At 42.5% G+C, this 16,919-nt stretch overlaps 1 protein-coding gene across 4 annotated transcripts in view; it reads right to left on the bottom strand.

Annotated features, from left to right (window-relative positions):
- Nucleotides 1–16,919, bottom strand: part of LDLRAD4 (low density lipoprotein receptor class A domain containing 4) — a 439,787-nt gene that overhangs the window by 364,480 nt on the left and 58,388 nt on the right. For 2 of the 4 annotated variants that reach the window (XM_084849937.1, XM_084849938.1), the window contains exons 2-3: nucleotides 16,800–16,909; nucleotides 7,080–7,171 (exon numbers count right to left, since the gene is read on the bottom strand). The gene's annotated coding sequence lies outside the window, so the exon portion shown is untranslated. Of the gene's footprint in view, nucleotides 1–7,079; nucleotides 7,172–16,781; nucleotides 16,910–16,919 lie in introns of those variants that run through there. The other 2 variants (XM_084849939.1, XM_084849936.1) reach the window with 2 other exon arrangements.

Below are 16,919 nucleotides of genomic sequence, written 5' to 3'. Positions count from 1 at the left end.
GCAAATTGTTAAAGAGACTGAGAAACCTGTACGAGGGTCAAGAAGCAACAGTGAGAACCAGTCATGGAACAACCGATTGGTTCAAAATTGGGAAAGGAGTACGACAAGGCTGTATATTGTCACCCTGCTTATTTAACTTATATGCAGAGTACATCATGAGAAACACCGGGTTGGATGAATTACAGGTCGGAATTAAGATTGCCAGGAGAATTATCAACAACCTCAGATACGCAGACGATACCACCCTAATGGCAGAAAGCGAAGAGGATCTAAAGAGCCTCTTGTTGAGGGTGAAAGTGGAGAGTGCAAAAGCTGGTTTGAAATTCAACATTAAAAAAACGAAGATCATGGCATCAGACCCCATCACTTCCTGGCATATAGAAGGGGAAGAAATGGAAGCAGTGGCAGATTTTATTTTCTTGGGCTCCAAGATCACCGCAGACAGTGACTGTAGCCATGAAATTAAAAGATGCTTGCTCCTTGGGAGGAAAGCTATGGCAAACCTAGACAGCATAGTAAGAAGCAGAGACATCACCTTGCCGACAAAGGTCCATCTAATCAAAGCTATGGTTTTCCCAGTAGTAATGTCTGGCTGTGAGAGCTGGACTATAAGGAAGGCTGAGCGCCGAAGAATTTATGCTTTCAAACTGTGGTGCTGGAGAAGACTCTTATGAGTCCCCTGGACTGCAAGGAGGTCCAATCAGTCCATCCTAAAGGAAATCAACCCTGAGTGCTCATTGGAAGGACAGATACTGAAACTGAAGCTCAAATATTTTGGCCACCTAATGCGAAGAGAAAACTCTCTGGAAAAGAGAGATGCTCGGAAAGACTGAAGGCAAAAGGAGAAGGGGACGGCAGGGGATGAGATGGCTAGATAACATCACCGATACAATGAATATGGACTTGAGCACGTTCCGGGACAGAGCGGAGGACAGGAAGGCCTGGCATGCTATGGTCCATGGGGTCACGAAGAGTCGGACACGACTGAACGACCGAACAACATATAAATATTGTAAATGAATAGCCGCCTTGGGTTCCTTAAGGTGGGAAAAAGACGGGATATAAATGTAATTAATGGAAGGAAGGAAGGAAGGAAGGAAGGAAGGAAGGAAGGAAGGAAGGAAGGAAGAAAACATACATACATACATAATAGAAATGGATGATGCGCTCTCTCATGGACACTCATACCTTACTGCAGAAGAATAGTAATTTAAAAGCTTTCTTCCTGAAATGTGTTGCTCTTGCTCTTGATTTAGTAGTCCAAAAAAGCCTATGTAGATCTCTTTGAAAAGCAGCCAATCACACTCTGACATACAGTACTGTGCAAAAGTCTTAGGCCACCACCAGCTTTGTTGTTTTAGCAAAGTTTTAATGACCTTCCATAATTATTTTTCGGTCTCTGTGTTAAGATACAAACAGAAAATACAGGAAATATGTACAGGCAAAAGTCAGTATTTAGTGTGACCTCCCTTGGCTCTAAGCACATCTTGAACTCTTTGGGAGAGACTATCCTGAAGTTTTCTGAAGTAATCTTCTGGTATATTATACCAGGCTTCTTTCAGCACTTCCCAGATTTCTTCTTTACATGTAGGTTGTCTTTTATTTATTTCCCTGTCCAGGTGATCCTATACTGCCTCTATAATATTCAGGTCTGGACTCTGGAGGCCAGTCCATGACTGTCAGTGTTTTATCAGCTGTTTTCCTCGCTACATATGATTTCACTGCATTAGCAGTGTGCTTGGGATCGTGATCATGCTGAAAAATGAAACCATTCCCAATCAGGCGCTTTCCAGAAGGAATGGCATGATGAATTAAAACCGGTCTGTACTTTTCAGCATTCATGATCTCATCAATACGGACAAGATCGCCAACACCACTGGCAAAAATGCAGCCCCAAACCAGGACAGACCCTCCACCATGTTTCACTGAAGGCCGCAAGCACTCATTCGTCCATCTCTCTCCAGCTCTTCTTCTCACATATTGTCGACGATTGGACCCCAAAATGTCAAACTTGGATTCATCACTCCATAATACTCTTTTCCACTGATCTTCATTCCAATCTTTGTGAGCTTTAGCATATCTTAGCCTTTTCACCCTGTTCCCCTTCCGCAAAAGTGGTTTCTTGGCTGCTACCCTTCCATGAAGACCATTCCTGGCCAGGCGCCTGCTGTTACTCTAGTGTAAGGGGAGGTCACACTAAATACTTGCCACTTTACCCTATGGAGGCTGTTTTTTCTGATTTTTTTTCTATTGCTGAATACTGCATACAAATTTCCTGTATTTTCTGGTTGTATTCTAATGAAGAGACTGAGAAATAATTATATATGGTCATTATACCATTGCAAAAACAACAAATTTAATGGTGGCCTAAGACTTTTGCACAGTACTTTATATATACACACACACGGCTGAAGATATTTTGCTTTCGTGTCCTGTGATTGTTTTCCATTTTTTACTAAGGAAAGCTGGCCCAAATACTGTTAATGTTAAGGTTCTTTGAATTTGCCTCCAGGAACATAGAAATCTGCCCATCATTTTGTGAAAGGGTATTATTTGGCTATATACTGTGCCCACCCTATACTACATAAGCTAACTACAGAAACAAGAGACCGGGTTTTCAGTTTCCTTACTTTCTTGCTACCTCATTTTTAGCCTTGTTTCTCACCTTAATTAAAATAACTGGATTTTTTAAAAAAATTGCTCAGTACCCAGAGCTTTTCAAAACTCTGACCACTTTCTTCAAGTGCCTTAAATGGAAACTCAACTTTTTGAATTTAAGCAATACACACAGGATCTCACTGAAAGGTGTATGTTTACTGTGCTCTCTTAACAGTTTAGGCTTCTTAATAATTAATTTATTTCTCTTAAGACTTCAATCATAAACATACTTATTTGTCAGTAAACTTAACTGGACTGAGAATTTGCTTCCCAGGAAATTAGTTTAGCACAGACATGTATATCAATATCAAATAGAATTTGCTGGAGATATTGGATTTTCGTAAAAGGAATGTATTGCCAACAACTAAGAGAGCAATCCTAAGGTTCCTGGACGAGTGCCCTAGGGACCGGGTGGCTCAGGAAACCCCTCCAAAGTGGGAGACAGCACTCCAACCTCGGAAGGGGGAGTCAGAGCTCCGACCCCAAACCCCTCCCCCTTTGGAGCCAGCATGGAAAGAACTGTACTGGCTGCTTCTCTGAAGTCACTAAAGCATCCTTGGAGGAGAAAAGGGGGCATTCTGGTGGGCAGGGGGGGGAGGAGACCAGAGAGACCACAATACAAGTTATCCTGAACCTCCTCCAGCCTCCCTCCCTCTCCCTCCGAAGCACCCTCACTTGGCAGGCTGAAAAGCCCATCTAGCGAAAATATAGGAGATCAGATTGTGGGGAGGCAAAAGTCACTTCTGCCCCTCCTGCTGCCCTGCCAGCTTCAGCCTGGCAGGGCACAGAAATCTCAGAAGCCCCGAGTTCAGGGGCTTCCCAGGAGCAAGGGCAGAGTCCATAAGATTGTGCCCGAAATAAAAGGGAGTCCTGATTGTCATATATGACACTAGTGGAATAGTGGAATAGCGGTGCCTGGACAAACATTTCAGCTACTTTGAGATGCTTAAGCATAGTTGTGCTTGGTAATTATACTCTGGCTTTGCTATAGAGAAACAGCAGTTTCCTAAAATGGAGGCCCAAAATGTGTCACCATGCAACAGTTTGTTTCAGATGGTACCCTACCTTAGAGATCATAGCTCTTTCATCAAACTATTGCTTGAGCTATAGTCAACAGTGAGATTATGTTTTTGTGGATGGAATACCAGACACAAAGCTACAAGATAGATCAAGCCATAGGCATTAATGACAAGACAGACCATAATCACATTGGTAACAAGACTGTTACTTCCTTATTTGGGAATACATGGTTGATGGTTATAGAAGAAACTGCAAGGTAGTACCAAACCTCAAAAACCATTCTGTGTTTTTTCCAAACAGATTTAAAAAACCTCATTTACCAAGTTTGACTTTGAAGTCTGGACAAGGAAATGGCTATCAGTCACTTTTGAACCCAGACAAGAGTGACCTCCCCAGGGTAACATTAAACACCTGTAATTCTCTTAACTATGAAAACCCCTGGCCAAGCTGATAACTTTAATAAGCTTTGTTGTTATACAATTTCTGTATTTTATTTCTAGCTGCTAATTTTTACAATTTATTTTAATTAGGTTTTAAGAATAATACATACACAAATAAACTGACAAATAACAGGGGCAATTTACAGCAAAGAGACAATATACGTTTCACTGATGATTGAATGTAGATCAAGTTCATTCATCTAAAAGAGTATTTTCAGAGAGTACCATGTGTATTTGGTGGGTGAATAAATGTTTTGCTTCACTTCTTACATAGTTTAGGAAGCAGAACTAAGAGCTAGTAAAAGTGTTGTTTCCCAAGTACTTGAATTTGGCTAGTGAGTCTTTCTGCTAGGATGACTGTCCACAGGCATCCATACCAAAGATCTAAGGTACTGCTTCTTAAATGGGGTATCGTTATTTCCCCCCCATAAACAGGGAAAGCAGGGCCAATTTGAGGTCAAGCTGCAATTGGAATTTTATAAACTTTTTACGTTCTTCAAAGACAGTTTGCCAAAATTTCTGGATTATGTCACTTTTCCACCAAAGATTATAAAAATCCAACATCTGTACAATTATGCCAACACTTGGGCCTTACAGTAGTATAAATTTTACTCAGTAATAAAGTTGTTAGATGCCATCTGCAGATTATTTTTAAAGAATTTCCTCGGAGTATGTAGTTGCTCATTTCTAGTATGGTATCTAACTTTAGAATGCTTGATGTAAACCAGGGCCCAATCTACACAGAAACAGAATGAGAATTGCTTTCTGGTTTTATCCAGATTTTCATGAAATTGGCTTTGGTTCAGCAGCACACAGAGCAAGAAAAGCAGAGTATTCACCACCTAAAAAACTACTTTCACAAGTCACACAAATGCACTTTAAACTGCCTTACTTTGGAGTTGGGTGGAGTCTGGCCAATTGAAGTGAACGTCATCAACTGCAGAAATGCTGCTCAGCGAATGAGAGAGGCTTGTCCCCTGCCCTGTCCATGTTCCCGCTGGCCACCCCCTCTCCTTCCCCTCTGTAAATGAAATTGCTCAGTCAAGTGCAATGAGCATGCATGACTTATTTCTGAGTAGGCACTTTAGAAAACACCTCCCCTCACCTGCCCCCCTCTCTCCAGGGAAGTCGGGGTGAATTAAATACTTTGATTAAATTGCTGTGGACGTGCAGACAGACAGACTTGCCCCCCACCCCAGCTTGCTGCACTCCTGTGCATTGTTAAGTCAATAGAAGACACCAAGTTACTTCTGCCCCTGCTCTCCTTTCTGTGTTCAGTCAAGTGAAATGAATGAGATTAGGCGGAGGAGGTTGGGGGATGATTGTTTTTTGAGCTCATATATGCAAACATTTGACCCATCAGCTCTTAAAATCAATAAAGCTCTGCATACTTGTGTATCTCCATTTTTTAGCCCTCTGCTTCCCCCGGCCACCCCATGCAGCTTTGAATCAACAGGCTTCCCCGCCCCCTCACTTGCTTGCAATGGAGGAGTTACTTCTGAGTAGACATGCAAACATCCTCCCTCTCACCCCTCTCTCTCCCTCTGGTTGTAGCAGCGCCCCTAAGCCCAGGTGAAGTAATGCAAAGGTGCACAACACCACTCTTCCAGAACAGCGGTATTGTGAATGACTGAGCAGCAGCAGTGCTAATAATAATAATAATAATAATAATAATAATAGCCCTGATGAGATTAGGAATCATTTAGGGGCCATCAGCTCTTAAAATCAATTAAGCTCTGCATACCTGAGAATCAGGAAGGGGGGAGGGGGAGGATATTGCAGGAATTAGTGTAAATCTACGATGCTTTACATACGGAACCCAAAAGCTACCTGCTGAGTTTCTCAGAAGTAAGTTTCTTTGCAAAAAAAATAGTTTACTTCTGAGTAGACATGGTTATCCATGCCAGCTTGTTGTTCCTTGAGGCAAAGAAATTAGAAGGGAGAAAGGAGAGAAACGGCCCCATTCATATTCGAAAGTGTGAAGATAGGGAGAAGCAGAAGGTTAACTCCTTCCATTCCTCCCTCTCCCGCTGCTTGAGGCTTCGTCTACAACACTCTTCTGCCACCCCCACCCCCCCTGTAGGCAGTGAATTGCAAAAGACGATAAGTTACTTCCAAGTAGGGATGCGTAGTTTTAAAATGGCAGGTTTGAGGCTTGCTCTCCACCACTCCCCCTTCCCTCTCCCACACACAATGAATATTATAACAACAGGCAGAGGAATTCTCCTGACTCCTCTGCTCCTGTACTTGGCAAAGTGCAATTTGAAGTTACTTCTGGGTAGACATGATTCTGCTCTCCCCACTCCTACACCACACCCTTTCGCTTCTGCCAATGAGCATTGCATTTCAGCTCACACAGACCCTGAAAGTGTCATGAAAGCAGAGCGGCTGAATCTACACATAGCAGTTATACTGTTATCATACCATTATCATAACTATTGGTGCCCATTGGTGTCATGTGTACCCATAGTTATGATAATGGTATGATAACGGTATAACTGCTATGTGTAGATTCAGCCAGCGACAGGACAATCTGTCAGGAATGCAGTTTCAGAAACATCAGATTTTAGAGCTTGAAACAGCATGCTGGCTACAGAGAAGGGCATGCGTCATCTGACATTATCAACTTCAGGGCACAGTAGAACTGGCATAAAAGCCCCATGTAGATCCGACCCAGAATATTAAATAAAATCCACAGTAAAGGCTTTTAAGAAACTTTCATTCTTGATTTAACTGAGCTCCATATAACCAGAAACTTACTTTGAACTTATAGTTTTAAATATAAGAAATGGTGTGTCATATCTTCATTGTAATACCCTGATCTATATTTCTGATCTATAAATGTTTTGGGAGAAATGACACTCTGGAAGACAGGAGAAAGGGAGAAACAGAAACAAAAGTGCAAGGTTACTGTTTCAGTAGTAAGTAATGTGTGGAGAGGACATATTGAATTCTACTCACCAAGATGGACACAGGAGAGCCACAGTATACCTTTCAAACCAGTTCAACTGGGAAATCAGTGCCCTGGAGCTGAGCGTGCAATAGCAAGTATTCTGTAAAAAGAACACAGAGGAGAAAAAATCTGTGCACAATATTTCCAAGGATGTTACATCAACAAATTTTGATCAAGCTCTGCAGCAATCTCAGCAGAAGTCATCAAGATACACTTCGAAGAAGACTCAGAAGTCAGTTTCCTACTGGATATTCACAAGAAAGGCCAGTTTTTCTGCACAGGAGGATTCTGTTCTCTAAAGCATCCCTTCAATAATCATAAGAGTTTACAAAAGAGACCATATTTTCTAACAACTGTCTGATTTAGGGCACAATCCTATGCATGTTTAGGTCCTACAACTTCCAGCATTCGCCAGCCATCAGTGCTGGTTGGGGAATGCTGGGAGTTAGAGCACTTTTTTCTGTCTAAATATGCATAAGATCGCACCTTTAATCAACCTTAATTTTAATTTTAATTTTAAATTTTGAAATTTAATGTCTGCATTATGTTATGCCATTTATTTTCTTATGTATTATGCAAAGAAAAATGTAATAAAAGCTGATGGATTGTGAGAGAAAAAATGATAATTGAATAACACACTTTGAAAATGTAGGCAGACTCTGAAAGAGAAATGCATCCTCACCTAAGCAAAGTTTCAGCTAAATCAACAACTCACATTATTGTACTTGGTAAGAACTTAGTGCCAGTGGCTTTTCAAATATGACCTTTTAATTTTAGTTGAAGGAACAGGTGAACATTTTACTCAATTCTCTTTATTCTATTGTATTTTTCAAAACAATCAGAATCATAATATTTCACAAATCATTGTGTTCAACTATATCAGCTCAACACTACTGCAGTCACAGTACTAGGCAATCCACGAGCAAACTCCTCATATCTTTGCTTCACATTCCATTAGGGTTGTGTATCTGTCTCTCTCTACACTCAAGCCTTGCCAGTATGTAGGATTAAATGACTTTCCAAGGTTGAATAAGCCACCATCTGTCTGTTTTGCATGGTGCTGTTTGCCATCCGGGAGGCTTGTCCCTCAGAGCGTGTTCCTACCATATGTCACCCTCAAGTGATCAGCCATGCCAAGACATTTGGGGAGAAAATGACTAAGTCTAGCTGGAAAACCCTCTCTAAAATTCCAGACGAGGTTCTCCAAGGCTTTGTTTGTCAAACTGTTCAATCCTTCCTAACCTCCTGCAATACCCATCTGCTGAGAACTTTAGAGATATGTCATCCAAATGCAGAAACCCAATCTGTCTGGGTGATGTAACAATACACCATTTTTTACCTACAGGTCGTGCAACTTTAGTCAGCCTCAAAATGCATCTTGAAAGATGAAATCCAACAATTGCAAACCTGCACCTGCACTAACATTTTAGACTGTTATATGTATCCTTCTATCCAAATAATCAAGTTAATATAAAACATATGGCCAGTCAAACACAAGCATTAACAAACCAAAACAGAAAGACCCCAACACAATGAAACAAACTTTGTTTTGTTTTCTAGGAAAAAAATACAGCAACAACAGTGATCAAATAAAGGTACAAAAATTTATCTCCAAACTTTTTAAGATAGGCATTTCTAGGAAGAACTTTCCATTCAGACTGAATGATTTGGGAAGAAGCTGTCAACAAAAACAAGTATGACTCCTCATATTGCGTAATACCCAGAAAACTGGTCCAGAAAAATTGTTTCTTAGAACTAACAATTTTAACTCTCCCATTTATGTTGCACATAAGTTTCTGCTTGAACTATTCGCTTAGAGTTACAGCACCTCAATGAATCTTCTTCTTAAGGTACCATCCCCTGTCGGATGTTAGCTATCACTACAGCTATTTTTGTTTTTGACACCGCTGCTCTGAACAGTTGTACAGAAGTACAGCTGAACCATTCCCTCAGATTCTTTAACCATGATGTTCGTCTTCTTTCTATTCATCTTTTTTCTTCCATTTTCCCTTGCATAACAATTTGGAGTATGGCGTATTTTTTGCCTTGGATAATATGACGGAAGTATTGTAACTTTCTACTTTTGATGGTCTTTACCAATTCTGTTTGTTTGTTTACTCTTTATAGTACGTTCTCATGTGTTACTTCATGAGTCCACGGTATTTTCAGCATGTGTTGGTATATCCACATTTTGAATGATTCGATTTTCCTCAGATTGGTCTTTTTAAGTGAATCAATGAATCACAGTCATTTTTCTAAATCTGGGTAGAATTCCTAAGGTTTATCATAGTGATACTGAAATCAGATTTCTTAAAGCCTGATGTCAGATGTCCTTAAAACATTCCTGATAGTCACTCATCAAGAGTTTTTTTTCTTCAAACCTCTTCTTTTTTTTAAAGGGCAAGCTAGGCTCTATGGAGCAACCTGTGTATTCTCCATCTATTTTCACTGTAAGGTAGTATTGTCCAATGGAATCTATTATCATTGATACAATGCTAAACTGGTGTTTCTGTCTTTTTAAGTCAGTCTTGTTAGACATTTGAAAATCACTCCTGTGCTTCTCCCCAGCTCCCACACAGGGAAATCAAAAACCTGAAGAGAGTTCTTGCTCTTCTTTGTGTTACATTGGTTGACTGCTGCCCATTATTTTTCACAAATAATGGTTGTAGTTTTTCTCGTAATTAAACTGTAAGGTGGGGTGGACAACGCTGCATCCGCAGGCCCCAGTGGCTTGGGCACTTTTCTTGGTGCCTGCTGAGGCGCCCTACTTCTTATTCTTATTTCTTTTAAATGACAACGTTTCTTACTGACACCTGGGATCACTTCAAATCAAAGTGTGGCCCTCTAGCTGCTCTCATCTTCTTTCCCCGTGAAACCCTCTGGGCTACATGTGGGGCTCAGAGACATGCTTAGGAAACAAATATGGCAGGTGGCTGCAGACCAATGCGTTCATCTACAACAGGCTATTTTGTGGTGGTGCCCAGGACAGTTTCTCAAATTGCCAAATGTGCCCACAGGCCCCCAAAAGTGCAGTAAATGTGCTATAAGGGGGATGACCAAGTTTCTCCCATCCATTCCTATACATGTACATCGGAGGAGATAACTGAACCTCTAGGTGCTGCTGTGGTATGGTGAAATAATGCAACTATTACACCAGACAAGAGTTGTACTTGGTTTTACGCTGCCAAAAAATACCAGGTTTTCCGCATCTCCAACTCCCCCACAAAAGTGCTTTGAAAACACAGGAGCTTTGTTTAAAGCACCTGTAAACAACCATGAGTAAAGAAAGGCGATTACACAATAAAAGCCTCATCTAGAAAAGCTCTAGGGCTCTGACTTACATACTATAAGGAAGACCAATCTATGAGGAATAAAAACTGGATTCTAAATAGGTAGATAGGGAGTCTACTCAGTTTGTAGTAGAGAGGAAGGTGAGTATGAATACCAACAAATTAGGGTTTTCAAGCCAGACTTTCAAAGCAACCAAGATTATACTAACTCTGCTAAAAAGCATTCCTTCTCTTTTGCCCCTACTGCTTTCCACATCAAACCCCAGGAATTATGCCATTCCTCCAGGTCAAAGGAAAACCAGAACCAGCTGCCTTAAGCCAAACAACAAGCAGGTTTGCTGTCCTCCCTGCTGTTTTGGCTTGAGCTCTTCAGACTGGAAAATTCGGAAGCATCATCTCCCAAGCTTTGTAAATGCCAAACCCATCTAAGAGGAAAATAGGACAAGACCACCCCTAGGCAAATTTGTGCAGAAATCCACAGGCTGCAAGGAAGATTTACAGTAAACGTCACATAGCACAGACTACCCCATGGAAATTATTCCACAAGAACAATCCTACAGGAATATACACACAGACACACACACACACAGACACACACACACACATCTGGGAAATAAAACAAAGTGAAGGAGGGTAGAAGCACTGCATTTTCAACAGGAACTGCAAGGCAATAGTCAACAACAAACAATACCAATTAGGTTTCTGAGTGATTCACTGGGTGGATGTAGGGATGTACGAAAGTCACTTATCTTTTTGCAGGGGTGATTCACGGTGGGGGGGAGGCGCTCCACACCTCCCCCCGAAATCCTAACCCGGCTGGCTCTGCTCCGTGACAACTCCGCAGAGCCACTTGCCGGGTGCATTCGCAGGTGTCTGGCGCCTGCGGACGCAAATGGCGGCAGCTACAGCGGCCGCCATTTGCATTCATGTTTTTGGCCGTGATAGGCTACGTAAATATTTACGTAGTCTATCACGGCGAAAGACAGGGGCGCTAATGGCGGCCGCTATGCCATTTGCGCCCGTTGTTTTTTTTTTGCCGTGATAGGCTATGTAAATAGTTACGTAGCCTATCATGGCAAAAAAAAAACAGGAACGCAAATGGTGGCGGCTATGGCGGCCACCATTTGCGTTCCCTTTTTTTGACACAATAGGCTACGTAAATAGCCTATCATGGCCTCCGCAGGATGTAAATGGCGCCCCTGCATTAGCCGTGATAGGCTACGTAAGTATTTACATAGCCTATCACAGCCTAAATGTGGAAGCGAATGGCACCAGTTAAGTGCTCCGTTTCATGTGCCTTTCATGGGGTGGTGGGGAGGGAGGCTTCGTTCAGCCATGGGTTTCGGGGGGCCGAATGCACTGGCATTCGGCTTCACTGAGATCTGTGGCGGAATTCTCTGACATCCCTAGGTGGATGCCATGTTATGGAGTGGCACCAAAAGAGGAAACACATGGGTATGCTTCCTCTGTGCTTTGGAGGAATTTGCATGGAGAGAGAGTTCATCCCCACTGGAAGCATAACAAGAATCACTCAAACCCTCATTTTCAGTGCTTTCTGGTAGAAGCTGCTGCAGTTTTGGAATCAGGAAGTCTGGCAACAGGTTAGGGCTATGTATTCCCTGCCTCAAAGTGGCAGTTCGTAGCAGCGGAGAGAAGGTAATGGAAGGAGCCAATAAGATATCTCTAGCCCTATAAAACAGTGGACACTAGCTCTTTAGTCCGAATAACTTATCACTCAGGTTCAGGCTGAGCTGCTCATAGATGGTTTCTCTACTTGATTCCTTGTTGAAACGCCCAGCCTGGTTCCAGGCTGAGCCACCCACCTCCCTGCCTCTCTGCTGAACCATCTCCCTGCCTCTAGGCCACCAGCACTGGCAATCAAATATCAGCAGTTTAAGGCACAATCCTATGTGTGTTTAGACAGAAAAAGTCCTACAACTCCCAGCTATGCTGGCTGGGGCATGCTGGGAGTCGTAGGACTTTTTCTGTCCAAACATGCATAGGATTGCGTCCTTAATACATATTTCAAATGTTAAATAAACATCTATAGTCAGTATTAAATATGCATGACATACTGAATGACATGGCATTTTAATAAATGCATGACATTACTTGCAATTCTTAGTTCCAGTACAGACACAACATTTCCTGATCTCTTAAAAAATTAGTGCTTGAAACCATGGTTTGAAGGGGTGCAGCAAACTTTAATTAAAAGCCGACAATGGTTAGTGATGACCTCTGTGCTGATATAACACTAGGCCAGAATGAATGCGGAAAAGAGGAGGGAGATGGGAGCGCTTCAGGTTAAGAGATAGTAATACAACTTGTCTCTTCCAAGCTTTACTCTTTGAATGTATAGTTCTATCATGAATGAATCATCTTTATGAGTTTGGAACAGCCCTTAAGGAGAAACGTGAATAGGGCAAAAACACGAAATGAAATACATTTCTGTCCCTGTCATGTTTAGGCTGGCCCTTCAATCATAGGAAGGAAAAGTGTGTTTCGGATCCAGATTGCCCATAAACAATACCTCCATGCAGTCATCTGAGGGGAGGGAAAGCACTCTCTACAGTCATTCTAACAGATGATCGGACACTTCTTTGTACCAAGCCAGGCCAATGATCCATCTAGCTCAGGACTGACTTTACAGACTGGCAGTGGCTCTCCAGGGTTGTTAGAGAGGAGTCTACCCAAGCCCTGCATGAAGATGCCAGATATTGAACTGAGGACCTTGTGCATGTAAAAGATGTGCTTGCCACTTGATTCTAGAGTCATCCTACTCTCACATCCGCCTGCAGATGTAAAGATTAACTACTGTGACAGACAGACAATTTAGGGGCCAACACTGTTTTCTGAGACAGATTCTGGAATATATCACTCGCAGATTTTAGCTTATGGGAAAGAATTCAGCTCGCTCTGCTACTATTTTAGTTATGGAAGTTATCCACTTGCATGACCTTATCAAGGTTCATGCCCTGGGTGAAGACTGGCCTGAAAGATGAGGTAGCATCTTTTCTATATTCTTTTTCATATATTCCTTTAGGTCAGGAGTAGAAGACTCTATAAACGACATTATTAGAGGCTAGGAGATCATTCTTTTAGATGAATGTGTTCAAACACATCCGGGGTCTTAATTTTGGGTATTAAGGGAAAGCAGAACAGCATGTAAGTTGAAAAGTATAATTATTTTATAGTCCAATTATATGGTAGGGGTGCCTGCAGTTTCCCTATGGTGAAAAGGGAACATTGCACAGAGAACAGAAAAGTCAGGTACCAGCTAGAGTTCCATTTGTGGGTGTGATGCAGAGGTGCTAGAGCAGAGCTGCGTAAAGCCAGAGAAAGCTACATGTGAAGTCCAAAACAGAAGGGTAGGACAGAGAGGTAATCAGGAAAAGGATCCAAAAAAAGCAGCAGACCTCCTATGTTATAGCAAAGAACCCACACAAGTACTATGTCTCTAAGATGTGCCAAGAGACAATCACTGGTCTATTTTAAAATCCTTGGCAAGCCCCTACAAGGGAGGGTCATTTAAAGAGCTTGGCTCTGTCTGGATTATTTTGTTGATGTGAAGAGAGAATGGCAGGTCTGAATTGTAATTGATTGAGTGGCATGAAGCAGACTGTCAATACTAAACCCATTTGGTTAATAAAAAGAAATATCTGAGCTCACTTTTTTTGTTTTTTACAGTCAATGAGGAATGAAGGCTGCAGTGACAAGCATGCACGTTAATGCACCTACGACATTAACCCAGACACAAGCCAAAACAAGAGCCGAGACATCTTTTTTCCCTGTGTAGCTCCAATCTGTAAAAGCAAGCAGTTAAACAACATGCTCTCCAGCCAGATGGCTTAAATAAAAAGCACACTTTTTTGTTAATTAGGAAATAAATGAATCTGCTGTTAATACAACATGTTACAATACAGGAGACCAGTTTAAATTTGAGGGCAGTTGGTCTTTCCAAAGAGGAACAACCGCAACAATATTATGAAACTGCTTCTACAGGACAGTAGCCTGAGGTTTTGTAAAATGCCGTCAACCTCTTCTCATTGAACACAATGAAACAGTATTTTCTAATGGATCATTTATTTACATATGAAAATAGCAGTCAAAAATAAAAACAGGGTGAATATTGTCTAGTCGCAATGATGATGACGACGACGACGACGACGACGGAAATCAACCACATGAACTCAAGCCTAGCAAATCCACACATCACACTCTGTTTAAATGTTTTATTTTTGAGGGATCTTTCTTGTTTGCAACAAGATAGATGCGGTTGGATCCAAGTTCTGTCTTCCATGAGAGGAAGGGACCTTTTGAGAGAGGAAGGTCTCTGCTTGTGGAAAGTTCTCTATCTGATTTTGGGGGATCCTCCCCTCCCCCAGACACCACAGCTTCCCCCATTCAGCAGTGTCTTCTGACTCTCTGTGTAGCATTTTCAGAGGGCTGGAGGGGCTGCTGTGGGAAGGAGAGGGTGGAGAAATCCACTTCCACCAGTGCAATTAATCTAGCATAAATCTGATTCCAAGCCAAGGACTGCAACCCCTGTCTTTAGGATAAGGGTGCTTCCAGACGAGACTTTTATAATGTTCTGCCGCACTCATGGAATGTCATGGGGGAGTCCCATCACATCATCTTCCACTTGTAGCCCTACCATGTTTTCCCACCGTTTCTTCCACCTTTTTTCTTATCGCAGGAAAACTCTTACAGAAGAAAATAGCTGCACTACATCTTGTTATTGGTAGCACTAGCAGCTGTCCATCTGGAAGCACCCTAGGTTTCTCCCACTTTGGTTGTACATGGCCTGGATAGTTCTCTCTCTGAGAAGAGAATCAGATGTGCCTACACATGGGCAGCCACCTAGAGTTACCATGTCACCACAGATGTACTGTAGCACAGCAAACAAAGTTTTACGCATGCTCAGAAATTGAAGGATTCCCAATGGGACCATCTTCCATTCATTTTAATAGCTGCATGTCATGGAAAGGTTGAGCAGGCATTGGGTTGGTTGGATCCACACTTAGTCATGCTTAGAAAAGACTCATTAAAATCAATAGGACAAGTTAGTCATGGCTAACTTAAGTCCTATTGATTCCACTGGGTCTACCCTAGGGATGGCGGATAATTCCACCACGGACTCCAATGAGGCCGGATTCTAAGAATCCAGCCCCCTGGAGTCTGCGGCGGAACGAAAGACTCACCTCCGCCACTCAGGGGAATCCACGCTGTCCGGATCCTACCTGCCGCTGTCCAGCCACTGCCAGCCACTGCTGCCTGTCTTCAGACGCAAATGGCATCCGCCGTAGTGGCATAGCCTATCTTTACGTAGCCTATCACAGCAAAAGGCAGGGACACAAATGGCATAGCAGATGCTATCTGCGTCCCTGCTCTTTGCCGTGATAGGCTACGTAAAGATTTACGTAGCCTATCACAGCAAAGAGCAGGGATGCAAATAGCATCTGCTATGCCATTTGCGTCCCTGCCTTTTGCCGTGATAGGCTACGTAAATCTTTACATAGCCTATCACGGCAAAGAGCAGGGACGCAAATAGCATCCGCTATGCCATTTGTGTCCCTGCCTTTTGCCATGATAGGCTATGTAAAGATAGGCTATGCCGGATGCCATTTGCGTGGCAGCGACCGGAAGTCCAGCTGCGGACGGGCCCAGCCGGCGGCTCTGCGGACTTGCTGTGAAGCGGAGCCAGCCAGGAAGGATTCCGGGGGGAAGGACAGATCGCCTCCCCCCTGCAGACCCCCCCGGCGGACTGGTGTTTCGTACACCCCTAGTCTACCCCAAGCATGACCAAGTTTGTATTCAACCTTCAGTTTTGCTTATCACTACAGTACTGTGACAAGCAAAGTTATATTAGTCAAAATGTCAAAATGAGGTGACAAATAAACCACTAATAAAAGCTCACAATTATGCTTGCAGGGCATGACTGCAGTCATATGTATAGTTAAGCTCCACTGAATTCAGCGGTGATTACTTCTGACTGTAAAGGGTTAAGTTGTAAAACATATTACGCTTGAACAAAAGATCTTCAGCCAGCTTATGTTTAAATTAGTTTAAACCGCTACAGTGAAGTAGGAACTCCATCAAAGAAAAGGGAAGAAGTCTCTAGCCTCTGCTAGATTATTTTCCACATTCTCTGACTTCCTCTGTACTAATCTGTCAAAAATAACACCTGAAAGGCTCATTATCACTTCATTCATTTGCCAGAGCAAGGGGCCACCTTGCCATCTTTTGGTGGAAAGATGTAAAATAAACAAACAGGGTTCATCAATGTCCCTGGCACTGTGGCCAATGATGTCAGCAGTCCTGCACTAAAAAAAGTCCCAATGATGTGTTCCCATTCACTACACCACTGGCTTCACCTGGCCTCATTCTTCTAGTACTTGTCACTCTGATTAGTCTCCTTACCCAGTTTCAGTCCTTTACCTCTTTCCTTGTCTTCCTGTGGACCTCATCCTGCTCCTGAGACTTGCACTTCAGACTTCAATTACACAGAGCTCCTTGGACAGAGTGCAATGCTGGCGTATATCAGCTCTCTAGTGGAAA

This window comes from Heloderma suspectum, chromosome 4, assembly GCF_057233095.1.
Source record: "Heloderma suspectum isolate Gila_16-S chromosome 4, 16-S_ref, whole genome shotgun sequence".
Classification (NCBI taxonomy): domain Eukaryota; kingdom Metazoa; phylum Chordata; class Lepidosauria; order Squamata; family Helodermatidae; genus Heloderma; species Heloderma suspectum.
The sequence above is the reverse complement of the archived record's forward strand: the minus strand, read 5'-3'. Positions and strand labels throughout refer to the sequence as shown.